The 26,549-nt window shown below is 46.0% G+C and overlaps 1 protein-coding gene and 1 long non-coding RNA gene across 4 annotated transcripts in view; both read right to left on the bottom strand.

The window, feature by feature from the left end:
- LOC112225654 (trace amine-associated receptor 13c-like) overlaps window positions 1-3,445 on the bottom strand; it is a 122,946-nt gene extending 119,501 nt beyond the window's left edge. For all 3 annotated transcript variants that reach the window (XM_042306705.1, XM_042306707.1, XM_042306706.1), the window contains exons 1-2: window positions 2,694-3,445; window positions 2,183-2,278 (exon numbers count right to left, since the gene is read on the bottom strand). The gene's annotated coding sequence lies outside the window, so the exon portion shown is untranslated. The remainder of the gene's footprint in view (window positions 1-2,182; window positions 2,279-2,693) is intronic.
- A 5,401-nt stretch (window positions 3,446-8,846) lies between these two features.
- LOC121841004 lies at window positions 8,847-19,081 on the bottom strand. Its single transcript, XR_006080038.1, has 3 exons — window positions 18,970-19,081; window positions 18,601-18,711; window positions 8,847-9,744 (listed from the first exon to the last, which is right to left on the bottom strand). It is a non-coding gene; the product is annotated as an uncharacterized LOC121841004 (long non-coding RNA).
- Between the last annotated feature and the right edge of the window lie 7,468 nt (window positions 19,082-26,549).

Genomic DNA, 26,549 nt, shown 5'->3' with positions numbered 1-26,549 from the left:
CCATTATTTCTATCTCTACTTTGCACATTCTTCCACTGCAAATCTACCATTCCAGTGTTTATTTAAAAAAAAAAAAAAAGTTTTTACATGCTATATTGTATTTACTTCGCCACCATGGCCTTTTTTGCTTTTACCTCCTATATCTCACCTCATTTGCTCACATTGTATATACCGGTAAACTTATTTTTCTACTGTATTATTGACTGTATGTTTGTTTTACTCCATGTGTAACTCTGTGTTGTTGTATGTGTCGAACTGCTTTGCTTTATCTTGGCCAGGTCGCAGTTGTAAATGAGAACTTGTTCTCAACTTGCCTACCTGGTTAAATAAAGGTGAAATAAATAAATAAAATAAAACACAGGGGGGCCCTCAGGGGTGAGTCCCCTCTTGTACTTCCTGTTCACTCATGACTGCATGGCCAGGCACGACTCCAACACCATCATTACATTTGCCTGACGACACAACAGTGGTAGGCCTGATAACCGACAACGATGAGACCTGGCCGTGTGTTGCCTGGATAATAACCTCTCCGTCAACATGATCAAGATAAAGGAGATTATTGTGGACTACAGGAATAGAAGGACTGAGCACGCCCCCATTCTCATTGATGAGGCTGTAGTGGAGCAGGTTAAGAGCTTGATGTTCCTTAGTGTCCACGTCACCAACAAACTATAAAGATCCAAACACTTCAAGACAATCGTGAAGAGGGCACCACAAAGCTTATTCCCTCTCAGGAGACTGAACATTTTTGCATGGGTCCACAGATCATCAAAAGGTTCTACAGCTGCACCATCGAGAGCACCATTGCCTGGTATGGCAACTGCTCTGCGTCTGACTGAAGACACTACAGAGGGTAGTGCATACGGCCCAGTACATCACTGGGGCCAATCTTCCTACCATCCAATACTTCTATATTAGGAAGGTGTCAGAGAAAGGCCCTAAACTTGTCAAAGACTCCAGCTACCCAAGTCATAGACTGTTCTCTTTGCAAGCGCACGGCAAGCGGTACCGGATCGCCAAGTCTAGGTCCAAAAGGCTTCTCAACAGCTTCTACCCCCAAGCCATAAGACTCTTGAATAGCTATTCAAATGGATACCCAGACTATTTGCATTGTCCCCTCACCTCTTTTACGCTGCTGCTATTCTCTGTTTATTATCTATGCATAGTTGCTCTTGAGGAGATCTGCATGGAGGAATGGACCAAAATACCAGTAACAGTGTGTGAAAACCTTGTGAAGACTTACAGAAAACGTTTGACCTCTGTCATTGCCAACAAATGGTATATAACAAAGTATTGAGATAAACTTTTGTTATTGACCAAACACTTATTTTCCACCATAATTTGCAAATTAATTAAAAATCCTACAATGTGATTTTCTCATTTTGTCTGTCATAGTTGAAGTGTACCTATGATGAAAATTACAGGCCTCTCTCGTCTTTTTAAGTGGGAGAACTTGCACAATTGGTGGCTGACTAAATACTTTTTTGCCCCACTGTACATATTACCTCAATTACCTGAACAAACCTGTGCCCCTGCACATTGAATTTGTACCGGAACCCCCTGTATATCGCCTCGCTATTGTTATTTTACTGCTGCTCTTTAATAATTATTTGTTATTTCTATTTTTTACTTAACAATTATTTTTCTTAAAACTGCCTTGTTGGTTATGGGCTTGTAAGAAAGCATTTCACTGTAAGGTCCACTACACCTGTTTTTTTCGGTGCACACGACAAATAACATTTTATTGATTGATTGATTGAAAATCTTGGAGTTTTTCTCCTACGTTTCGCAATAGAGATTGGCTTAAGATAAGACATGTTCGGTATCAGGTGGAACATCCCAGCCTGGGTAAGTATTTGCAAAGGATGTCTGCGGGTGAGATGATTTGAAAGCCATTTGAATCTCTGCAGTAACATACAGTCCAGACTGCAATGTGATAATTTTCGGTTGTTCTAAATTCAATAGCGCAAATGCCACTATATCTGTTATTTCGTATGTATATTCAAACACTTGCACAGAGGTCAACTATTTTGTGCCTGTCTTTAGCTTCATGATTTAACAAGTCTAACAGATTTTCCACAATCATGAACATTTACTAAGATGGTCACTTCTGTCCTAAAGACAGATCTTGAGCTTAACGTCAAGAAGGTAGGTCTATCATCAAAAACAAAGCATACGAAACCTGGAAGGCCATGGAGACCCAGCGTGGAAGAGGCAATGTCTGAGGCCCTCACAGCTTGAAGACGGGGATTTGGTGGTGTCGGGTTACAATAGGCCACTGAAAATGAGGACAATGAGGACAAATGATTATACATATAAACATATATTGTGTAGTAGTGTGTAGTATTGTATAATAATAATGTGTATGATTTATATAAAGGTTTAGTAAAAAAAGACATAAGTGTTATAGTTTAAAATTGTAGTTTACTTTTTAATGATTGTAATATGTATGCATTTCTGTACTAATTTCTGTACTTTTTGTCATTCATATAAAAAATACTTATACATATAAGCATTTATTGGGTTTTAAAGTGTAGAATTTGTTTAATAACAATATGTATAACTTATATATAAGAAAAGAAAACATGTTTTTTTAATATTGCATAGTAAACCTTTAATAATTGTAATATGGATGCATTTCTGTACCAAAGATTTAGAAGAAAATAAAAGGTTTGAAAGAAAATTGTATTTACCTTCATTGAATGATCTCTCTCTCTCTCTCTCTCTCCCTCCTCAAGAGGAATTAATTGTTTGGGGTGTGTGTGTTCGTGTGTGTCTGAGGCCAATCTGTACGGTTGGAGTCAGGTTACAAGCTATGGGTGTTACAAGCAGAGAGAGAGAACTGTGATCAAGGGGCAAAATAAAAGAATGATAAACAGCCTTTCCTACAAATTTGTTTTAACATTTAAATATTTATTGGGAATTAAAATGTAGTATTGTTTAATGGTAAATAAAAAATTTGTGGTATAGTTTAGTATAGCACAGTAAATGTTAATAATAGTAATATGTATTCATTTCTGTACTAAAAATGTAAAAGAAAAAGAAAACGATTTGAAAAGAAAATGTAATTGACCTTTAATGAAATCTTTGTCTCTGTCTGCCGATCTGTTTATGTCCCTCTCTATCTCTCTACACAAGAGAAATTGGTTTGTTGGTGTGTGTGAGCGTGTGTAGTGTTTCTTTGAAACATCTGTTTATTTAAAACCTGTTTTATGAATGATCAATTATCAATTATAAATATTTTAATGGTTAAATGGTTAGGGGTGATGGTCAGATTTGCGCTTATCGTCAAAGAAATGAGCTTTACACTGAGGCCTGTACTCTGGAGCAGGAACGATATGGAGGTGGAGGGCCCGTCATTGTCTGGGGCGGTGTGTCACAGCTTCATCGGACTGAGCTTGTTGTCATTGAAGGCAATCTCAATGCTGTGTATTACAGGGAAGACATCCTCCTCCCTCATGTGGTACCCTTCCTGCAGGCTCATCCTGACATGACCCTCCAGCATGACAATGCCATCAGCCATACTGCTCGTTCTTCGCGTGATTTCCTGCAAGACAGGAATGTCAGTGTTCTGCCATGGCCAGCGAAGAGCCCGATCTCAATCCCATTGAGCACGTCTGGGACCTGTTGGATCGGAGGGTGAGGGCTTGGGCCATTCCCCCCCAGAAATGTCCACGAACTTGCAGGTGCCTTGGTGGAAGAGTGGGGTAACATCTCACAGCAAGAACTGGCAAATCTGGTGGAGTCCATGAGGAGGAGAAGCACTACAGTACTGGCCACACCAGATACTGACTGTTACTTTTGATTTTGACACCCCCCCTTTGTTCAGGGACACATTATTGCATTTCTGTTAGTCACATGTCTGTGGATCGTGATCACTTTATGTCCATACAAATATTTACACATGTTAAGTTTGCTGAGTGAGAGGACGTTTATTTATTTATTTTAATTTTATTTTTTTTCATCACAGCACCCGTCTCCACAGGAGGCCTTTTGTCATTTGGTAGGCCGTCATTGTAAATAAGAATTTGTTATTAATTGATTTGCCTAGTTAAATAAAGGTTAAATAAAAAACATTGAAAAGAAAAACAAATCTCCAATGCCTCATCAAAACATGGAAACGCATCACAACACAGAAGTCACTCAGGGCAATGCACCACACGTCCTTCCAGGCTCAAGATGGAGGATGAAAAGGCAACATTACTGCTCAAAGCTGAGACATTGAAAAGATGACAAGCATTGACAAGCGGAGGAATTGGTGCTTGAAACTGAAATGTTGGCTAACAGTGCTAAGTTGAATGTATTCAATAAGTATAAAGCCACAAATAATATTAAGTGATAGAATGATGATTACCTGAATGCAATGGGAAGGCCTGAGGATACCTTGGGGAAGGTTAAACAAAGCAAAACTTTCCCAACCACCACTCAGATCGTCAAAGGACTCCATAGCACACAACCACACACCATGGCTGAACTGGGATCCCTGTTGTTCACACTGTCTGCTCATACTGCACAGGGACAGGGTCAAAGGAGTATATTACAACAAAGTGCTACCACGACATACCACTCTGTTCATCGAAGGTCAACTAACACATGGGCAGAGCCTGTTTTAAGACCGAAAGATAGTCTGCTGCAACTAATACTGGGGTAGGAAGGCCTAACCACCCAGACAAGCATGGTGGAGCTGAAAACATGGACAGTATTGTCAACACCATGCAACACCAAAATAATATTACTGAAATTCTGGTAAGGCAGAAAAAGTTGCCCTCATTACTACCTCTTAGTGTTCCAGTGATTAAGGGTGACCCACTAGACTACATGTTATTTGTAATTGCCTTTGAACATGCTATTGAAGGCAGGACTGAGAACAGCAAAGACAGGCTGTACTTCTTGGAGCAATTCACTGTGGTACAACCCAGACATCTAGTCCGCAGTTGTCAACATATGGAGGCTGACAGACAATACGCAGAAGACAAAAGGCTTCTGAAAAAACACTTTGGAGACTAGTATAAAATTGCCACAGCTTAAATTGAGAAAGCTCTCAGCAGCTCCAATCCATCAAGGTTGAAGATTCAAAACTTTACAAACCTTTGCAGTTTTCTTCACTGGATGTTACAACTCTATGGATTATGTTCACTATATGGAGGAAATGGACTGGCCATCAAATATGAGAGCCATGGTCAAAAAGCTGATGTTTAAAGGAAAATGGATAGTGTTGGTTTATGACCTACCGGAATGAAATGGCAGGAGAGAAAAGTATTCTGATCTGGTTAACTCTGTTGATCGCCGAGCCAGGATAAACCCCCACAGTAGCAGTGAGGGGAGGTTCAGGGCCTGTGAGTAGGCCAAGTGTTCTGAACACTTAATGTGTTAGAAAAGTAAAGTTATTTAGTAAAGTTATTTTTTTTGAGTAAAGGAGTAATGTAAGAGGTTACTTTTAAAAATGCAGTAATAATAATATAGTTACTTTTTCAAGTAAAACGTGCCCTACGTTTCTGAAAATATTTCCCCAGTGTTTCCATGAGCTGATCTCGTTTCTGCATTTAGTTCTCAAGGCCAGTCGATGAGAATGGGGGCGTGCTCGGTCCTCCTTTTCCTGTAGTCAACAATAAACTCCTTTGTCTTGATCACATTGAGGGAGAGGTTGTTATGGTACTGGTACTGGTCTTCTGGTGCCAAATGTATTTTCTAGCTAGCCTAAAACAATGACATGGGGGAGTGGATTTCCTCAGTATTTGCAGTGTACTCAAAGTGGAGTCTATCATACCAAGAAGGAGAAAGCAACAGAAAGCATGAAACTTGCAGAAGCCCAAGTTAATGTCCAGTCTTGAACCTAGAGTCAATATTTCTGAAATCCCCCACATAGTTGTTCCTTTTGTAGAGTTGGGAAAGTGCAGTGTGGAGTGCAATAGAGATTGCGTCATCTTTGGATCTGTTGGGCCGGTATGCAAATTGGAGAGGGTCTAGAGTTTCTGGAATAATGGTGTTGATGTGAGCCTTGCCTAGCCTTTAAAATCACTTCATGGCTACAGACGTGAGTGCCAAGGGTCAGTAGTCATTTAGGCAGGTTACCTTAGTGTTCTTAGGCACAGGGACGATGGTGGTCTGTTTGAAACATGTTGGTATTATAGACTCAGCTACGGAGAGCGTGATCACACAGTCGTCTGTAACAGCTGATGCTGTCATGCATACTTCAGTGTTGCTTGCCTCAAAGCGAGCATTGAAGTAATTTAGCACGTCTGGTAGGCACGTGCAACTGGGCAGATCGAGGCTGTGCTTCCCTTAGTGCTTCCCTTAGTAGTCTGTAATACTTTGCAAGCCCTGCCACATCCGACGAGCCGGTGTATCACAACGTAACCTTAGTAACCTTAGTACTGTATTGACGCTTTCCTTGTTTGATAGTTCGTCAGAGTTCGTCAGAGGGCATAGCAGGATATCTTAAAAGCTTCCAGGTTAGAGTCCCGCTACTTGAAAGAGGCAGCTCTACCCTTTAGCTTTACCCTTTAGCTCAGTTCAGAATTTGCCTGTAACCCATGGCTTCTACTTGTGGTATATATGTACAGTCACTGTTGGGACGACGTCCTCAATGCATTTATTGATTAAGCCAGTGACTGATGTGGTGTACTCCTCAATGCCATCGGAAGAATCACAAACATATTCCAGTCTGTGCTAGCAAAACATTCCTGTAGCTTAGCATCTGCTTAGCATCTGTTTCATGTGACCACTTCTTCATTGACCGAGTCACTGGTGCATCCTGTTTTAGTTTTTGCTTGTAATGAGAAGTCAGGAGTGTAGAGTTATGGTCAGATTTGCCAAATAGATGGTAAGGGAGAGCTTTGAATGTGTGTCTGTGTGTGAAGTAAAGGTGGTCTAGAGTTTTTTTTCCATCTGGTTGCACATTTAAATAGCTGGTAGAAGTTAGGTAAAACAGATTTACGTTTCCCTGCATTTAAGTCACCGGACACTAAAAGCGCCGCCTCGGGATGAGCATTTTCCTGTTTGCTTATGGCCATATACAGCTTATTGAGTGCTGTCTTAGTACAAGCATCGGTTTGAGGTGGTAAATAGATAGCTACTAAGAATGTTGAAGAAAACTCTCTTCGTAAATAGTGTGGTCGACAGATTATCATGAGATACTTTACATCAGGCGAGCAAAACATTGAGACTTCCTTACTATAAGATTTCTTGCACCAGCTGTTGTTTTCAAATATACACAGAGCGTCATCCCTTGCCTTACCAGAGGTGGATGTTCTATCTTGCCGATGCAGTGTAAACCCCAGCAGCTGTATGTTATTCATGTTGTCGTTCAGCCACGACTCGGTGAAACATAAGATATTACAGTTTTTAATGTTCCGTTGGTAAGATATACGTGCTTTCAGTTCATCCCATTTATTTTCCATTGATTGAATGTTAGGATATTCGTGATCGTAGTTCATTAATTTTGTTATCCAATGATTCTACGTTGGCAAATAGGACTGATGGTTGAGGCAGATTACCCACTCGCATCGGATTCTTACATGGCACCCCGACTTACATCCCCAAAATCTCTGTCTCTTTCTCATGCGAATCTCTGGGATTTGGGCCTTGTTGGGTGTCTGAGGTAAATCCTTCGCGTATGACTTTTAAAGAAAAAATCCTCGTCCAGTACAAGGAGAATAATCACTGTCTAGAAGCTCTTTTTGGTCATAAGAGACTGGGGCAGAAACATTATGTACTAAATAAATTACAAATAGAACGAAAAAGAAACACAATAGCACAATTGGTTAGGAGGCCTTAAACGGCAGCCATCTTTTGTTTTTGACCAAATACTTATTTTCCACCATAATTTGCAAATAAATTCATTAAAAATCCTACAATGTGATTTTCTGGATTTTTTTCTCATTTTGTCTGTCATAGTTGAAGTGTACCTATGATGAATATTACAGGCCTCTCTCATCTTTTTAAGTGGGAGAACTTGCACAATTGGTGGCTGACCAAATACTTTTTTGCCCCACTGTACTTAAACTCATGCAGACCTACCAGGATCTTACTCACAAGCTCACTACACAGCAGCTCCATAAGTTAACTACAACAATTCCCAACTGTTTAAAATGTTCAAACACATTTTCTTTAAGTTCAACAAGGTCACTTCACGACACATCAATACCCAGGACATTACTTTTCATTTCAGACATGTGCTTTACTTCAAAGAAACAGCTGCACTATCAAGTTTACGTAAGCACACCCTAAATAGTGTGAGAACATCCGGACAGGATGTCCTTAAAAGGTCATTAAAACAGCACACAGGAAAACTCCTCAATCACTTTTTGACAGCAACCGTCTACTATATTCTCTCTCCCGTCACAAGACCCACTGGTTGATTCTAATTTATAATATCATTTTACGCCTCACTCCCTCTTATCTGAAATACCAACTGCAGCCCTCATCCTCCACATACAACACCCGTTCTGCCAGTCGCATTCTGTTCAAGGTCCCCAAAGAACACACATTCCTGGGTCGCTCTTCTTTTCAGTTCGCTGCAGCTTACAACTGGAACGAGCTGCAAAAAACACTCAAACGGGACCGTTTTATTTACATCTCTTCATTCAAAGACTCAATCATTGACACTCTTACTGACAGCTGTGTTGCAATACTATGTAGTTGTCTTAGGTCTCACTTTATGTAGTGGTGGTCAATCTTGTTGTGATTTGCTTTTTGTCGTATATTTTCATTTTATTTTTTATTTTGAAGCCCAGCCCTCATCCCCGCAGGAGGCCTTTTGCCTTTTGGTAGGCCGTCATTGTGAATAAGAATTTGTTGACTTGCCTGGTTAAATAAAGGTAAAAAATAAATAACAATGATAATATTAATAATATTATAATATATACATGAATAATAATTGCTACAGAACTCTCACTAACGGGTGCCCCAAATTTGGATTATACAAGACACGCTTTAAAATATGTTAATGAGCCAGAGACTCTTTTCACACCAACAAACGTTTCCCGACAATGCACCATAATTAGTCAGTATGTCAGTGATAAAATTACAAAATCGGCTAAAAGTGCAGATCCGGATCCCTCACCCTGAACTTCAAAGCAGAGAACTGGTGTAAACCTGGTCATTACGACGGACTGGTGCTGGAGCTACCGCCACACACTGACAATGGACAGTTTCATGTACCATCAACCAGGGAACTCTGTCCCGTTCAGGTGAATCGTAACCATCCCAGAGGTCCTTGCTTCACTGGTAGCTGTATCTCTGAATCCCGCTCGTGCCGCTCTCGGGAGAAGATGAGCGCTGTCTACCTCCCCATGACGCATTCTACAGAAAATGAGAGCTGTCGACCTCCCGGTGACGCCCTCTACAGGAGAGGAGCGCTGTCGACCTCTCGGTGACGCCCTCTACAGGAGAGGAGCCCTGTCGACCTCTCGGTGACGCCCTCTACAGGAGAGGAGCCCTGTCGACCTCTCGGTGACGCCCTCTACAGGAGAGTAGCCCTGTCGACCTCTCGGTTGACGCCCTCTACAGGAGAGGAGCCCTGTCGACCTCTCGGTGACGCCCTCTACAGGAGAGTAGCCCTGTCGACCTCTCGGTGACGCCCTCTACAGGAGAGGAGCCCTGTCGACCTCTCGGTGACGCCCTCTACAGGAGAGTAGCCCTGTCGACCTCTCGGTGACGCCCTCTACAGGAGAGTAGCCCTGTCGACCTCTCGGTGACGCCCTCTACAGGAGAGGAGCCCTGTCGACCTCTCGGTGAGTCCCTCTATAGAAGAAGACATCTACATCAACTTCAGGGACATTTCTGTTAGGACTGCATCATTGCTCCTTTGCCACAGAGATTGACCATTCTCACTGAACAGCACCAAGCATTTCATCCTGACAACATTGATACAACCAGTGTGTGCCCAGTGGGTGTAAAATACTGCAGTAGAAAGGTTTGAAAATGTAGCTGTCACGCCCTGGTCAAAGTATTTTGTGTTTATCTTTATGTATTTGGTCAGGCCAGGGTGTGGCATGGGGTTTTTGTAATTGTGGTGTGTTTGTCTTGGGGTTTTGGTGGTGGTATTGGGATTGTAGCTTAGTGGGTTGTCTAGCAAGGTCTATGGCTGTCTGGAGTGGTTCTCAATCAGAGGCAGGTGCTTATCGTTGTCTCTGATTGGGAACCATATTTAGGCAGCCATATTCTTTGAGTTTGTCGTGGGTGATTGTCCTTAGTGTCTTACTTGTACTCTCTGTTAGTTTGCACTAGATAGGCTGTTTTCGGTTTTCATTACGTTTATTGTTTTGTAGTGTTTAGTGTTTAGTGTTTAGTCGTGTTTAGTGTTTAGTCGTGTTTACGTTTTGTTTAATAAATATGGATCGCAATCGACACGCTGCAGTTTGGTCCGACTCTCCTTCATCACCACTAGAAAACCGTTACAGAATCACCCACCACCAACGGACCAAGCAGCGTGTTAACAGGCAGGAACCACAGGAGAGGCAACAGAGGCAGCAGCAGCAGGAGCAGCAGCAGCTGCAGTGGGAGAGGCTGCACCACCTGGAGAAATGGACATGGGAGGAAGAACTGGACGGTAAAGGACCCTGGGCTCAGCCTGGAGAATATCGCCGCCCCAAGGAAGAACTGGAGGCGGCGAAAGCTGAGAGGCGCAGATATGAGGAGGCAGCACGGCGTAGCGGATGGAAGCCTGAGAATCAGCCCCAAAAATTTCTTGGGGGGCTCAGGGAGAGTGTGGCAGAGTCAGGAGTCAGACCTGAGCCAACTCTCCCTGTTTATCGTGAGGAGCCAAGGAGGAGACCAGAACCAGAGACTGTGAAGGAGTTAATGGGGAAATTGGAGGAGAGAGAAATGAGGAGTTGCTGTGTTGGTGCTTTTTGCATGGAATTCGCCCGACGGAACGTGTTGGGGATTTGATGGCACCTGGGTTAGCGCTCCATACTCGTCCTGAGGTGCGTGTTAGTCGGCTGGTGAAGTTGGTGCCAGCCTCACGCACCAGGCCTCCTGTGCACATCCCTAGCCTTGCACATCCTGTGCCAACACTGCTCTCAAGATCTCCAGTACGCCTTCACGGTCTAGCCCATCCTGTGCTACCTCCACACTCCAGTCCTCCGGTAGCAGCTCCCCGCTCCAGGCTTCCTGTGCGTGTCCTCGATCCAGTACCACCAGTTCCAGCACCATGCACCAGGCCTTCAGTGTGCCTTGCCTGTTCAGCGCAGCCAGCGCTTTTCTCCTCTCCTACGCTGCCGGAGTCTCCCGCCTGTTCAGCGCAGCCAGAGCTGCCAGCCTGCATGGAGAAGCCAGAGCTGCCAGCCTGCATGGAGCAGCCAGAGCTGTCAGTCCGCATAGAGCAGCCAGAGCTGTCAGTCCGCATAGAGCAGCCAGAGATGTCAGTCTGCATGGAGCAGCCAGAGATGTCAGTCTGCATGGAGCAGCCAGAGATGTCAGTCTGCATGGAGCAGCCAGAGATGTCAGTCTGCATGGAGCAGCCAGAGATGTCAGTCTGCATGGAGCAGCCAGAGCTGCCAGTCTGCAAGGAGCAGCCAGAGCTGTCAGTCTGCATGGAGCAGCCAGAGCTGTCAGTCTGCATGGAGCAGCCAGAGCTGCCAGTCTGCATGAAGCAGCCAGTCTGCATGGAGCAGCCAGAGCTGTCAGTCTGCATGGAGCAGCCAGAGCTGCCAGTCTGCATGGAGCAGCCAGAGCTGCCAGTCTGCATGAAGCAGCCAGAGCTGTCAGTCTGCATGGAGCAGCCAGAGCTGCCAGTCTGCATGGAGCTGCCAGTCTGCAAGGAGCAGCCAGAGCTGTCAGTCTACATGAAGCAGCCCGAGCTGCCAGTCTGCATGAAGCAGCCAGTCTACATGGAGCAGCCAGAGCTGCCAGTCTGCATGAAGCAGCCAGAGCTGTCAGTCTGCATGGAACAGTCAGAGCTGTCAGTCTGCATGGAGCAGCCAGAGCTGTCAGTCTACATGAAGCAGCCCGAGCTGCCAGTCTGCATGAAGCAGTCAGTCTACATGGAGCAGCCAGAGCTGTCAGTCTACATGAAGCAGCCCGAGCTGCCAGTCTGCATGAAGCAGCCAGTCTACATGGAGCAGCCAGAGATGTCAGTCTGCATGAAGCAGCCAGAGCTGTCAGTCTGCATGGAGCAGCCAGTCTGCATGGAGCAGCCAGTCTGCATGGAGCTGCCAGTCTGCATGGAGCTGCCAGTCTGCATGGAGCTGCCAGTCTGCAAGGAGCTGTCAGTCTGCACGGAGCTGTCAGTCTGCACGGAGCTGCCAGTCTGTAAGGAGCTGCCAGTCTGCAAGGAGCTGCCAGTCAGCACGGAGCCGCCAGAGCGGTCAGTCTGTAAGAAGCCGCCAGAGCTGTCAGCCTATATGGAGCAGCTAGTGCCGCCAGTCTGCCCAGCGCCGCCAGTGCCCCCAGTCTGCCCAGCGTCGCCAGTCTGCCCAGCGCCGTCAGTCTGCCCAGCATCGCCAGTCTGCCCAGCGTCGCCAGTCTGCCCAGCGTCGCCAGTCTGCCCAGCGCCGTCAGTCTGCCCAGCATCGCCAGTCTGCCCAGCATCGCCAGTCTGCCCAGCGTCGTCAGTCTGCCCAGCGTCGTCAGTCTGCCCAGCACCGCCAGTATGCCCAGCGCCGCCAGTCTGCCCAGCGCCGCCAGTCTGCCCAGCATCGCCAGTCTGCCCAGCGCCGCCAGTCTGCCCAGCGCCGCCAGTCTGCCCAGCGCCGCCAGATCTGCCAGTCAACCAGACTCTTCCAGATCTGCCAGTCAACCAGACTCTTCCAGATCTGCCAGTCAACCAGACTCTTCCAGATCTGCCAGTCAACCAGACTCTTCCAGATCTGCCAGTCAGCCAGGATCTGCCAGTCAGCCAGGATCTGCCAGTCAGCCAGGATCTGCTGAAACCACCAGCCAGCCAGGAGCTGGTAGATCTATCTACACTCCTGAGCTTCCTCTCACTCCTGAGCTTCCTCTCACTCCTGAGCTTCCTCTCACTCCTGAGCTTTCTCTCACTCCTGAGCTTTCTCTCACTCCTGAGCTTTCTCTCACTCCCGAGCTTCCCCTCAGTCCCGAGCTGCCTCGGTCCCGAGCTGTCCTTCAGTCCCGATCTGCTCCTCAGTCCAGTGGGGTTCTGGGTGGGGACTACTAGGCCATGGTCGGCGGCGAGGGTGGACTATCCAGGGACGAAGGGAGAGGGGACTAAGACATTAAAGGAGTGGGGTCCACGTCCCGCGCCGGAGCCGCCACCATGGACAGACGCCCACCCGGACCCTCCCTATTGTTTTGAGGTGCGTTCGGGAGTCCGCACCTTAGGGGGGTTCTGTCACGCCCTGGTCAAAGTATTTTGTGTTTATCTTTATGTATTTGGTCAGGCCAGGGTGTGGCATGGGGTTTTTGTAATTGTGGTGTGTTTGTCTTGGGGTTTTGGTGGTGGTATTGGGATTGTAGCTTAGTGGGTTGTCTAGCAAGGTCTATGGCTGTCTGGAGTGGTTCTCAATCAGAGGCAGGTGCTTATCGTTGTCTCTGATTGGGAACCATATTTAGGCAGCCATATTCTTTGAGTTTGTCGTGGGTGATTGTCCTTAGTGTCTTACTTGTACTCTCTGTTAGTTTGCACTAGATAGGCTGTTTTCGGTTTTCATTACGTTTATTGTTTTGTAGTGTTTAGTGTTTAGTGTTTAGTCGTGTTTAGTGTTTAGTCGTGTTTACGTTTTGTTTAATAAATATGGATCGCAATCGACACGCTGCAGTTTGGTCCGACTCTCCTTCATCACCACTAGAAAACCGTTACAGTAGCTTTTTCTTCCAATATCTTGGGTTTGACATAAAATGTTTCTTATGATGCAACATTACACATTGTCACCTTTTATTGAGGGTATTTTCATACATATGTTTCCCATTTAGAAACAAAAACATCTTATGTATCTAGTCCCCACAATTAAAAGATAAGTACATGGACAACTTCACTTGTAGTGTTTTAAAGGTAGTAACCCTTTAATCGTAATGTTCAGTCATCTATAAAGTACTTCAAAAGTATGAATGGTCCTCACTTTAGATTAAAGACTACACAAATACTTTACTAATGATTATTAAATGGTTTATAAGGACATTTATTAAACATCTTATGAATGATCTTACAAATCATTATTACATACTATAAAAGTTGTTTATGAATGTTTGAATGACTAGCTCAGGTCAGAGGTCACACCAGAGCAGCTCTCCCAGATGCTGTTGAGTCTGAATGAATATTGAGATGAATAATACTTTATAATAGCACTTTGTAATAAAACTTTTTAGAATGGATTAGTAAATTGTTTATTCATCAAACATGTATAATTACTGGATGCTGGAAGAAAAAGCTACATTTTCAAATCTTTTTACTGCAGTGTTTTACACCCACTGGGCACAAACTGGTTGTATCAATGTATCAAACACATCTGGGAGTAATGATAAATGTTTGATAAATAAACTATTTACTAATCCATTCTAAAATGTTTATTACAAAGTGCTATTATAAAGTCTTACTAATCTCTATATTCATTCAGACTCAACAGCAACTGACAGAGCTGATCTGGTGTGACCCCTGACCTAGCAGCAGTGATGTAGTGAGAGTAGTGGTAGTGTTCATAGCCAGTATGTTGAGGTTGAAGTGTCTGCTGTGGTCTCCTGCATTATTGTGTTTAAATCATTGAAGTTGCAGCCTTTTGCCTATTAGCCTATTGGCTGTAGTGTTTCCAAGACCATGGCCGAAAAGACAATAACGATTCAATCGTAAATTGTATTGTTTACTTGCGTATTAGGATAGATTATAAACATTGATTGACTTGTTTGGATAAGTTTATTGGTAACGTTTGGGATTAATTTTTTATGCATTTTGAGGGAGGGAAACCGAGTGGATTATTGACTGAAGCGCGCCAGATAAACTGAGATTCTATGGATAAAGAAGGAATTTATCGAACAAAAGGACCATTTGTAATGTAGCAGACCTTTGGAGTGCCAACAGAAGAAGATCTTCAAAGGTAAGGCATATATTATATCGCTATTTCTGACTTTCATGTCGCAACTCCCTAGTTGAAAATGAATTGTTATGCATTTGTGTGCTGGACGCTGTCCTCAGATAATCACATGGTTTGCTTTCGCCGTAAAGTGTTTTTGAAATCTGACACCTTGTCTGGATTAACAACAAGTTTTATTTTGATGTATTGCATTTGTGATTTCATGAAAGTTTTATATTCATAGTAATTTAATTAGAATTTTGCGCCCTGCCATTTCACCGGATGTTGGCCACGTGGGACGCTACCTTCCCACCTATATCAAAGAAGTTAAAAGGGCATGACAAAGCCTATTTCCCCTCGGGAGATTGAAAATATTTGGCATGTGTCCTAAAATCCTCAAAAAGTTCTACAGCTGCACCATCGAGAGCATCCTGACTGGTTGCATCACTGCTTGGTAAGGCAACTACTCGGCCTCCGACCACATGACACTTACTTACGGCAGTGCGTACAGCCCAGTATATCACTGGAGCGAAGCTTCCTGCCATCCAGGACCTCTATACTAGGCCATGTCAGAGGAAGGCCCCAAAAATTGTCAAAGATTCCAGCCACCCTAGTCACAGAGTTTTCTCTCTGCTACCGCACAGCAATAGGTACCGGAGCACTAGGTCTAGGTCCAAGAGGCTTTTAAACAGCTTCTACCCCCAAGCCATAAGACTCCTGAACAGCTTATCAAATGGCTACCCAGTCTATTTGCATTGCCCCCGCCCCTCTTTTACACTGCTGCTTTATTCTTTTTATTTAGGTAGTCACGTCAGATGAGAACTAATTCTTATTTACAATGAGGTATTAACGATGGCAATCCCTCCCCTAACCCTTACAATGATGGGCAGTTTGTGCACTGCCCTATTTTTTTAATATTTTTTTTATTTAACCAGGTAGGCTAGTTGAGAACAAGTTCTCATTTGCAACTGCGACCTGGCCAAGATAAAGCGTAGCAATTCGACACATAGAACAACACAGAGTTACACATAGAATAAACAAAACATACATTCAATAATACAGTAGAACAAAAGAAAACAAAAAGTCTATATACAGTGAGTGCAAATGAGGTAAGTTAAGGAAATAAATAGGCCATGATGGCGAAGTAATTACAATATAGCAATTAAACACTGGAATGGTAGATCGGCAGAAGATGAATGTGCAGGTAGAGATACTGGGGTGCAAAGGAGCAAAATAAATACCAGTATGGGGATGAGGTAGGTAGATAGATGGGCTGTTTACAGATGGGCTATGTACAGCTGCAGTGATCTGTAAGCTGCTCTGACAGCAGGTGCTTAAAGTTAGTGAGGGAGATGTGAGTCTCCAGCTTCAGAAATCTTTGCAATTCGTTCCAGTCATGGGCAGCAGAGACCAAAGGAGGAATTGGCTTTGGAGGTGACCAGTGAGATATACCTGCTGGAGCACGTGCTACGAGTGGGTGCTGCTATGGTGAGCAGTGAGCTGAGGTTAGGCGGGGCTTTACCTAGCAGAGACTTGTAGATAACATGTAGCCAGTTGGTTTGGCGACGAGTATGAAGCGAGGGCCATCCAACGAGAGCGTTGAGGTCGCAATGGTGGGTAGTGTATGGGACTTTGGTGACAAAACAGATGGCACTGTGATAGACTACAAAAAAAAAATACAAAAAAAAATAAAACATCCAGTTTGTTGAGTAGAGTGTTGGAGGCTATTTTATAGATGACATCACCGAAGTCGAGGAATCATAGGATGGTCAGTTTTACGAGGGTATGTTTGCAGCATGAGTGAAGGATGCTTTGTTGCGATATAGGAAGCTGATTCTAGATTTAATTTTGGATTGGAGATGCTTAATGTGAGTCTGGAAGGACAGTTTACAGTCTAACCAGACACCCAGGTATTTGTAGTTGTCCACGTATTCTAAGTCAGAGCCGTCCAGAGTAGTGATGCTGGACGGGCGAGCAGGTGCGGGCAGTGATCGATTGAATAGCATGCATTTAGTTTTACTTGTGTTTAAGGGCAGTTGTAGGCCACGGAAGGAGAGTTGTATGGCATTGAAGCTCTTCTGGAGGTTAGTTAACACAGTGTCCAAGGAGGGGCCAGAGGTATACAGAATGGTGTCGTCTGCGTAGAGGTGGATCAGAGAATCACCAGCAGCAAGAGCAACATCATTGATGTATACAGAAAAGAGAGTCGGCCCGAGAATTGAACCCTGTGGCACACCCATAGAGACTGTCAGAGGTCCGGACAACAGGCCCTCAGGTTTGACACACTGAACTCTATCAGAAAAGTAGTTTGTGAACCAGGCGAGGCAATCATTTGAGAAACCAAGGCTGTCGAGTCTGCCAATAAGAATGTTGTGATTGACACAACATCGTCGAAAGCCTTGGCCAGGTCGATGAATACGGCTGCACAGTAAAGTCTCTTATCGATGGCGGTTATGATGTCGTTTAGAACCTTGAGCGTGGCTGAGGTGCACCCATGACCAGCTCTGAAACCAGATTGCTTAGCGGAGAAGGTATGGTGGGATTCGAAATGGTCAGTAAGGCATATTGAGCAGGGCTAGAGGCTCAACAGTGAAATAAGACAGTAATCACGAACCAGGACAGTAATGGACGAGGCATATTGATATTAGAGAGAGAGAGGCATAGCCAAGTGAACATATGGGTCTAGTGAGTGGTTGGGCTGACTTTGGACGCAGTTAGCAGGCCGATGCTAACAAGCTAACAGTTAGTAGACCGGGGCTAAACCAGCTAGCAGTTAGCAGGCCGGGTTAGCAAGCAAGCAGTTAGCAGGGGCTAGCAGTTAGCAGGGGCTAGCAGTTAGCAGGGGCTAGCAGTTAGCAGGCCGGGTTAGCAAACAACCAGTTAGCAAGGGCTAGCAGTTAGCAGACCGGGCAGGCAAGCTAGCAGTTAGCAGACCTGGGCCGGCAGCTAGCAGTTAGTAGACCGGGGCAGGCTAGCAGTTAGCAGGCTGGGTTAGCAAAGCAAGCAGTTAGCAGGAGCTAGCAGTTAGCAGACCGGGTTAGCAAGCAAGCAGTTAGCAAGGGCTAGCAGACGGGGCAGGCAAGCTAGCAGTTACCAGACCGGGCCCTGCAAGCTAGCAGCTAGCAGACCGGGTTAGCAAGCAAGCAGATAGTAGGGGCTAGAAAGCGATGGGGATGCGATGGGGACTCCCTATGGGACTCCTGATAAAGGCCGGTTGTGATACAGCCCAGGATCGAACCAGGGTCTGTAGTGATGCCTCTGGCATCGCAATGCAGTGCCTTTGACCGCTGCGCCACTCTGGAGACCTACTCCCTCTTTATTGTCTATGCATAGACACTTTAAGTCTAACTACATGTACATATTACCTCATCTAACCTGTGCCCCCGCACATTGACTCTGTACTGATACCCCCTGTATATAGCCTCGCTACTGTAATTTCACTGCTGCTCTTTAATTATTTGTTATTTTTATTCTTTACTTATCTATTTTTTACTTAAGGTAGTTGATATGATGAAACAAGTACAATAGTTTGTCCACCATCGTGAACACATACGAAGATGGTCCATCATGTCCTAAAGACAGATCTTGGGCTTAACGGCAAGAAAGTTGATTTATCATCAAAAAGGAAACATACAAAACCTGGAAGGCCATGGAGAGCCAGAGTGGAAGAAGCAATGTCTGAGGCCCTCACAGCTTGAAGACGGGGATTTGGAGACTGATGGGGGTGACGGGTTACAATAGGCCCCTGAAAGGAGGAAAATTATGATTCTTCTTTTTCTCTAAGAAAATAACAATAAACAGCCTTTCCTAGAGATAATTATTATACATATAAACATGTATTGTGCAGTAACGTGTGGTATTGTGTAATAATAACATGTATGATTCATACAAAGGTTCTGTAAAAAAAAACAGTGTTATAGTTTAAGATTGTACAGGGAACTTTTTAATAATTGTAATATGTATGCATTTCTTTACTAAAGATTTAGAAGAAAATTGTATTTACCTTAATAAATGAATGACAGCTCTCTTTCTCTCGCTCTCTCTACACAAGAGACATTGATTCATTGGGATGTGTGTGTTTGTGAGTGTCTGAGTCCAGGCTGCATGTTTGGTGTCAGGTTACAAGCTAGGGGTGTTACAAACAGAGAGAGAGAGAGGGAGAAACCCTGATCAAGGAGCAAAAGCCTTATTTTAAAATAAAATAAAATTAATAAAATAAAATTATAAAATTATAATAAACTGTCTTTCCTACAAAAAATAATTATACATTTAAACGTTTATTGGGTATTAAAGTTTAGTATTGTTTAATAATAATATGTAAGGTTTAGGAAAAAAAATGCGTGTTATAGTTTTAATATTGCATTGTACATTTTAATAATAGTAATATGTATGCATTACTGTACTAAATATTTAGAGGAAAATAAGAAGATTTTCAAAGAAAATGTAATTTACCTTTAATGAAATCTCTCTCTCTCTCTCTCTCTCTCTCTCTCTCTCTACAAGAGAAATAGGTTAGTTGGGGTGTGTGTTTTTGTGTGTGTCTGAGGCCAGGCTGCGTGGATAGTGCCAGGTTACAATAGGAACCTGAAAAGGATCAAATGCCTTTTTTCTAAGAAAATAATTATAAACATTTTTCAATCCTACAAAAAAATTACAATAAATGTAAACATTTATTAGGTTTTAAAGTGGAGTATTGTTTAATAATAATATACAAGGTTTAGTAAAAAAAACATTAGTGGTATAGTTTAATATTGCAGTACATTTTGAATTATAGTAATATGTATGCATTTCTGTACTAAAGATTTATATATATTAATATAAAAAGAGAAAATGTAATTTATAAACATATCTTTTACATTTTTACATTTTATTTCATTTGTATTTAATTAGGAAGTCAGTTAAAGAACAAAATCTTAATTTACAATTATGGCCTACCCCGGGTGACCCTGGGCAAATTATGCACCGCCCTATGGGACTCCAAATCACTGCAGGATGTGATATAGCCTGGATTTTAACCAGGGACTGTAGTGATGTCTCTTGCACTGAGAAGCAGTGCCTTAGAACACTGCGCCACTCGGGAGAAATTAATAATGTCTCACCTTTAACATTTTAAAAAGAGTTCGGGGGGGGGGTGTCCAAGGATGGCCTGTTCAGGGAGTGTCAATCAATTTTTAAAATTCTATTAATTAAAAAAACAACTCCAGAGGCCTCACACTCTCCTCTTTGAAAGGGCCATTGTAGTCTTTAAGATGGGTCCTTTATTTATGACTTAACCCTCCTGCTGTGTTCTTGTCGAATTGGACCGTTTTACAAGTTTTCTCTCTGAAGAATTAGGTCCATTTAAAGTACAGGTCATGCTCCAGCAGCCGCACAAGTACCTTGCGCACCAGAGACACATGCGCGGCGTGTGTAGCGGAGTAGATCAAGATATCGTCAATATACACCACCACACCGTGTCCGTGCAGGTCCCTGAGAATCTCATCTACAAAGGACTGAAAGACGGCTGGAGCATTCTTTAACCCATACGGCATGACGAGGTACTCATAGTGGCCTGATGTGGTACTAAACGCGGTTTTCCACTCATCTTTACGCACCAGATTATACGTGCTCCTGAGGTCCAGTTTCGTGAAAAGAGAGAGGTAGTGGGTAACTAAAACCCACTGTAATGGAATTGAGACCTCGATAATCAATGCACGGACGGAAGCAGACCTCCTTCCTTTTTCTTCACGAAAAATAAACTAGAGGAGACGGGTGACATGGAGGGCCGAATGTACTCCTGTCCCAGAGCTTCCGTGACATATGTCTCCATAGCCAACGCCTCCTCCTGAGATAATGGGTACATGTGACTCTTGGGCAGTGCAGCGTTTACCTGGAGGTTTAACGCGCAATCCCCCTTTCGATGGGGTGGTAATTGGGTCGCCTTCTTCTTACAGAAGGCGATAGCCAAATCAGCATACTCAGCGAGAATGCACACGGTGGAAACCTGGTCTGGACTCTCCACCATCGTAGCACCGATGGAAACTCCTACACACCTGCCTGAACACTCCTCAGACCACCCCTGGAGAGCTCCCTGTCTCCACGAAATCCTAGGATTGTGACTAGCCAGCCAGGGAACCCCCAGCACCACCGGAAACGCAGGTGAATTGATAAGGAACAGACTAATCAGCTCCTTATGATCCCCCTGCGTAATCATTTCCAGTGGAACCGTGGCCTCCCTGACCAGCCCTGACCCTAATGGTCGGCTATCTAAGGAGTGCACAGGGAAGGGGGGATCTATCTGTACTAACGGAATCCTCAACCTCTGGGCGAGTCCGCAATCTATAAAGTTTCCAGCTGCGCCTGCATTGACTAGCGCCTTATGCTGGAGAGAAGGAGAACATTTTGGGAAACAAATTAATAAAAACATGTGACCAACAGGAACCTCAGGTGCTGACTCACCTGTGGTGATGGAGAAGTGTTCTGCTTGCCCTCTCGACTCCCAGATGGACTCCTCCAGCACCGAGCGGGAAGTGTGCCCTCTCCGGCCACAGCTGGTGCAGGAGGAGCCTCCTCCTCCAGTCTCACTAGATGCAGCCCCCCCTAACTCCATCGGTATGGGAGCGGGAGGGCCAGGAGGTGGAACAGACAGGAGCCTTTCAGAACATCCGCGATCAGCCAGCAGATTGTCCAGCCTGATCGACAGGTCTATGAGCTCGTCCAGGGTGAGCGTGGTGTCCCGATAAGCCAGCTCCCTGCGGACGTCCTCTCTCAGGCTACACCTGTAACGGCCTATTAGGGCCCTGTCATTCCACCCCGCCTCAGCAGCCAAGGTCTGGAACTCCAGCGCGAAGTCCTGCGAGATTCCTCGTCTCCTGCCTGAGATGGAACAATCTCTCACCCTCCGGGTAGTGGCCCCTCGACGAGTCGGGCCCGTTCCAAACGGCATTGGCCCACTCCAGGGCTCTACTCATCAAGCAAGAGACGAGGACACTCACGCCCTCCTCGTCCGAGGGAGTCGGCCGAAACGTGGCCAGGTAAAGCTCGAGTTGGAGCAAGAATCCCTGGCACACCGCCGCCGCTCCATCGTACTCCCTCGGAGCCGCAATACACAGTGCGCTGGTTCTGGATACCGCTGGAGGAGGTTGTAGCAATGTAGGTGGGGGGGTTGGAGGGGAAGTAGGGAGACCACTCCTCTCCCATCGGTCCATCTTCTCCATCATCTGATCCATTGCCGATCTGATGCGATGGAGGATGGACGTATGATGAAGGACACGCTCCTCCATCGTTGGGAGAGGGGTGTTCGCTGCTCCTGTTGACTCCATAGTTGATGGTGCGGGCTTCTGTCAGGCTTCGAAGAGTGATGTGTGTGGAGTCAGGCGCAGAGAGCAGAGGATTCGAAAAACCATCTATTCCAGAACAATCAAAGCGAACAAAAAAGGGTAATGCCGAACACAGGCGTAACACACTCCAAAATGTACAACACCGGTACAGACGCTGTACAGTGGAAATAAGTGAAAGGACACTCCTGTACCATCTCTGTTTTGTCTGAGTTTAAAAGTAAAAAATGTGCTGCCATCCACTTCCTTATGTCTGAAACACAGGCTTCCAGGGAGGGCAATTTTGGGGCTTCACCATGTTTCATCGAAATGTACAGCTGTGTATCGTCCACATAGCAGTGAATGTTAACATTATGTTTCCGAATGGCATCACCAAAAGGTAAAATATATAGTGAAAACAATAGTGGTCCTTAAACAGAACACTGATACCTACAGTCTTGGTGTTCTGGGACAAACTGATGTCTTTCCCGACAGACAAGAAAATAACTTGTCTGTGTAGACCAATTTGGGTTTCGAAGCACTAAGGTCTAGGAGCACTAGGAGCACTAGGAGCACGAGGACAGATGCAGAGCCTTAGTTTGACTCCGTTTAAAAGGTAATTTACCACATTCACGAGTGCAGTCTCAGCGCTATGATGGGGTCTAAAACCAGACTGAAGCGTTTCGTATACATTGTTTGTCTTCAGGAAGGCAGTGAATTGCTGCGTAACAGCTTTTTCTACAATTTTTGAGAGGAGTGGCTTATGGATAAACACCCAAAAAGATTACATGAGCTTGGAGGAGCTGACCGTGAGTGATATAAAAAAATACAAAATAAAAGATGCTCTACTACTTCTCTGTACAGCAGCCCCAGACAATCACGTTCAGTAGTTCCAACTTACAAGAATGGGTTTACAGGGAGGTGATGAAAACAGTTTATATGCCCGCTAATTAAAACATACAATGACATATATTTGATACAATTAAATGATGTAAAACTGTTGTTACAAAATCACTTCTCATGGTGTACATTTAAAGGTTTCACAAACATAAAACAACTATCAAGCTAATGTTTCTCGGACTAACCCACTGTTGAATTTCCGACTTACTAAAGAACATTCATTAAGACAAACGTGATATATAGTCTGCACATGTCATTCTATACTAAAAACAGGTACATTCTGAAAGATTTTGTTGTTGTTGATGTGAAATCTAAATTTCCATTCACGTCTCAATTTAGGATAATACTGTTTATATTTATTTTACTTAAATTGTATTATTTTTGTTGTCTGATACCATGCTAATACACTGCCAAGCAATGCAAGCAGATGTGGAATTAAACCTCAAATAGTTGTGTGTGTCACGCCCTGGTCAAAGTATTTTGTGTTCATCTTTATGTATTTGGTCAGGCCAGGGTGTGGCATGGGGTTTTTGTAATTGTGGTGTGTTTGTCTTGGGGTTTTGGTGGTGGTATTGGGATTGTAGCTTAGTGGGTTGTCTAGCAAAGTCTATGGCTGTCTGGAGTGGTTCTCAATCAGAGGCAGATGCTTATCGTTGTCTCTGATTGGGAACCATATTTAGGCAGCCATATTCTTTGAGTTTGTCGTGGGTGATTGTCCTTAGTGTCCTATGTGTACTCGTTGTTAGTTTGCACCAGATAGGCTGTTTCGGTTTCGTTTATTGTTTTTTTGTAAGTTCGTGTTTTTTTTGTTATATTAAACATGGATCGCAATCGACACGCTGCAGTTTGGTCCGACTCTCTTTCATCACCACTAGAAAACCGTTACAGAATCACCCACCACCAACGGACCAAGCGGCGTGTCAACAGGCAGGAGCAGCCGAAAAAGGAGATGCTCACCAAGGATTTCTGGTCATGGGAGGAGATCTTCGACGGGAGAGGACCCTGGGCTAAACCAGGGGAGTGTAGCCGCCCAAAGGAGCAACAGGAGAAGAGGCAACAGAGGCAGCAGCAGCAGGAGCAGCAGCAGCTACAGTGGGAGAGGTTGCACCACCTGGAGTTATGGACATGGGAGGAGGAATTGGACGGTAAAGGACCCTGGAATGAGCCTGGAGATTATTGTCGCCCCAAAGCCGAGCTGGAGGCAGCAAAAGCAGAGAGGCGGCATTATGAGGAGCTAGCACGGCAGAGCGGATGGAAGCCCGAGAGTCAGCCCCAAAAATTTCTTGGGGGGCTTACAGGGAGTATGGCTATGCCAGGTAGGAGACCTGCGCAAACTCCCTGTGCTTACCGGGGGCTGGAGAGACCGGGCAGGCACCGTGTTATGCTGTGGAGCGCACGGTGTCTCCAGTGCGGGTGCACAGCCCGGTTCGGTATATTCCAGCTCCGCGTATCGGCCGGGCTAGATTGAGCGTCGAGCCAAATGCCTGAAGCCGGCTCTACGCATCTGGTCCCCAGTGCGTCTCCTTGGGCCGGCTTACATGGCACCAGCCTTGCGCTCGGTGTCTCCGGTTCGCCTGCATAGCCCAGTGCAGGCTATTCCACCTCGCCGCACTGGCAGGGCAACCGGGAGCATTCAACCAGGTAAGGTTGGGCAGGCTCGGTGCTCAAGAGCTCCAGTGCGCCTGCACGGTCCGGTCTATCCAGTACCACCTCCACACCCCAGCCCTCCGGTAGCAGCTCCCCGCACCAGGCTTCCTGTGCGTGTCCTCGGTCCAGTACCACCAGTACCAGCACCACGCATCAGGCCTACAGTGCGCCTCGCCTCTCCAGCGCTGTCGGAGCCTTTCTCCTCTCCTGCGCTGCCGAAGTCTCCCGCCTATCTAGCGCTGTCGGAGCTTTCCTCATCTCCAGCGCTGCCGGAGTCTCCCGCCTGTTCAGCGCAGCCAGAGCTGCCAGTCTGCATGAAGCAGCCAGAGCTGTCAGTCTACATGAAGCAGCCCGCGCTGCCAGTCTGCATGAAGCAGCCAGTCTACATGGAGCAGCCAGAGCTGTCAGTCTGCATGGAGCAGCCAGAGCTGTCAGTCCGCATGGAGCAGCCAGAGCTGTCAGTCCGCATGGAGCAGCCAGAGCTGTCAGTCCGCATGGAGCAGCCAGAGCTGTCAGTCCGCATGGAGCAGCCAGAGCTGTCAGTCCGCATGGAGCAGCCAGAGCTGTCAGTCTACATGAAGCAGCCCGAGCTGCCAGTCTGCATGAAGCAGTCAGTCTACATGGAGCAGCCAGAGCTGTCAGTCCGCATGGAGCAGCCAGAGCTGTCAGTCTACATGAAGCAGCCCGAGCTGCCAGTCTGCATGAAGCAGCCAGTCTACATGGAGCAGCCAGAGCTGTCAGTCTGCACGGAGCTGTCAGTCTGTAAGGAGCTGCCAGTCTGCAAGGAGCTGCCAGTCAGCACGGAGCCGCCAGAGCGGTCAGTCTGTAAGAAGCCGCCAGAGCTGTCAGCCTATATGGGGCAGCTAGTGCCGCCAGTCTGCCCAGCGCCGCCAGTGCCCCCAGTCTGCCCAGCGCCGCCAGTCTGTCCAGCGTCGCCAGTCTGTCCAGCGTCGCCAGTCTGCCCAGCGTCGCCAGTCTGCCCAGCGTCGCCAGTCTGCCCAGCACCGCCAGTCTGCCCAGCGCCGCCAGTCTGCCCAGCGCCGCCAGTCTGCCCAGCGTCGTCAGTCTGCCCAGCGCCGCCAGTCTGCCCAGCGCCGCCAGTCTGCCCAGCGCCGCCAGTCTGCCCAGCGCCGCCAGTCTGCCCAGCATCGCCAGTCTGCCCAGCGCCGCCAGTCTGCCCAGCGCCGCCAGATCTGCCAGTCTGCCCAGCGCCGCCAGATCTGCCAGTCAGCCAGACTCTTCCAGATCTGCCAGTCAGCCAGACTCTTCCAGATCTGCCAGTCAGCCAGACTCTTCCAGATCTGCCAGTCAGCCAGACTCTTCCAGATCTGCCAGTCAGCCAGACCCTTCCAGATCTGCCAGTCAACCAGACTCTTCCAGATCTGCCAGTCAACCAGACTCTTCCAGATCTGCCAGTCAACCAGACTCTTCCAGATCTGCCAGTCAGCCAGGATCTGCCAGTCAGCCAGGATCTGCCAGTCAGCCAGGATCTGCTGAGACCACCAGCCAGCCAGGAGCTGGTAGATTTATTTACCGGCCTGAGCTTCCTCTCACTCCTGAGCTTCCTCTCACTCCTGAGCTTCCTCTCACTCCTGAGCTTCCTCTCACTCCTGAGCTTCCTCTCACTCCTGAGCTTCCTCTCACTCCTGAGCTTCCTCTCACTCCTGAGCTTTCTCTCACTCCTGAGCTTTCTCTCACTCCCGAGCTTCCCCTCAGTCCCGAGCTGCCTCGGTCCCGAGCT

Source organism: Oncorhynchus tshawytscha, linkage group LG26, assembly GCF_018296145.1.
Source record: "Oncorhynchus tshawytscha isolate Ot180627B linkage group LG26, Otsh_v2.0, whole genome shotgun sequence".
NCBI classification, from domain to species: domain Eukaryota; kingdom Metazoa; phylum Chordata; class Actinopteri; order Salmoniformes; family Salmonidae; genus Oncorhynchus; species Oncorhynchus tshawytscha.
Note: the sequence above shows the minus strand (reverse complement) of the source record. Positions and strands in the feature narration are given on the sequence as shown.